The following is a 1,161-nucleotide window of genomic DNA, read 5'->3' on the forward strand; positions in this document are numbered from 1 at the left end:
GTCGGCTGGCAAAACCTCCACATGCATGACTTCTGTAATTTGTTTGCTAGGCCTGTATTTATGAGCATGCTAATTGTAGGGAGCGCCATGGTGCAGTTATAGTTGCTGGACTTTGAACGTCTGCTGTTCTGCTGACAGTGTCTGGCTGCACTCTGACTCTGTCTGTGTTTCTGTGTGAATACTAAGCCTATCTAACTTCCTTGAACTTCATTCAGTTTCATTTTTGCTTAATGATATGCACAATTTTTTCCTCAAACTCTCTCAGCATCATCACCAAGCTCTTGTGAGTTATAACCCCAAAGCTGATTGTTATGGCTACTTTAACTTCAACATAATCAGGTTTTTATTGAGTTCACACAGCAGGGCCTTAACCTTTGTGAATGAGTCTCCTGCCAGAGAAAAATAGCCACTAGTCAATCCTCCTCAGGTAAAAATAACTTCAGCGCCCCAGATTCCCACATTCAGCACCCGGGTCCATTCATTCTCACACATTCTTTCCTCCTTTCTTTACCGAGGCGAGCTGACGGCCCCCCTCTCTAGCTGTGATGGGACTGTCATGCAGAAAGACACCATTGTGCCGTGCAGGATCCCATTTCACTCCTGCCTTGTAATTAAGAAGGGATTGCATGGCTACAGAGTTGTGGGTGGGGAAGGGGTGGTGGGGGAGAGACAGGGGGATTGGGTTAGTAGGTAATTTGGCTAAAAAACAGAGCTCTGACCTGCTTTGTAGCTGGCAGGCCTGGGAGCCGGCACGCATGAACCCAACTCCCCCACTGACACAGAACCTCCCTGCTGAGTTTTTGTTCAGTGTGTGTGGGCATGCAGAGAGCCCGGGAACTCAAAAGGAGAGAAAGTTTCAGGCTGTGGTGATCCCTCTCTAAGCAGTGTGTTTGTGTATATAATGTGTGTACTGTATGTATGTGTTTGCGGAACATGTTTCTCTGTGGTTATGTGTCACAGAGCGACATGGAAAGTGAGAGGAAGCTTCATGTTGTCGTCGACTCATCATTAGTGTTTGGTTTATACACATTTCCTCAGTGAATCATGGGAAGTGCGGTCAGTGGGGAGCATTTTAGAGGTTAGATCTCTTGTGCTGTAAATGAAAACAGAAGCTGGACCGCTTGAGGAAGCACCACGCCATTATTTGTGCATCAAGTTGGG

This window comes from Lates calcarifer, linkage group LG19 (genome assembly GCF_001640805.2).
Source record: "Lates calcarifer isolate ASB-BC8 linkage group LG19, TLL_Latcal_v3, whole genome shotgun sequence".
NCBI classification, from domain to species: domain Eukaryota; kingdom Metazoa; phylum Chordata; class Actinopteri; family Centropomidae; genus Lates; species Lates calcarifer.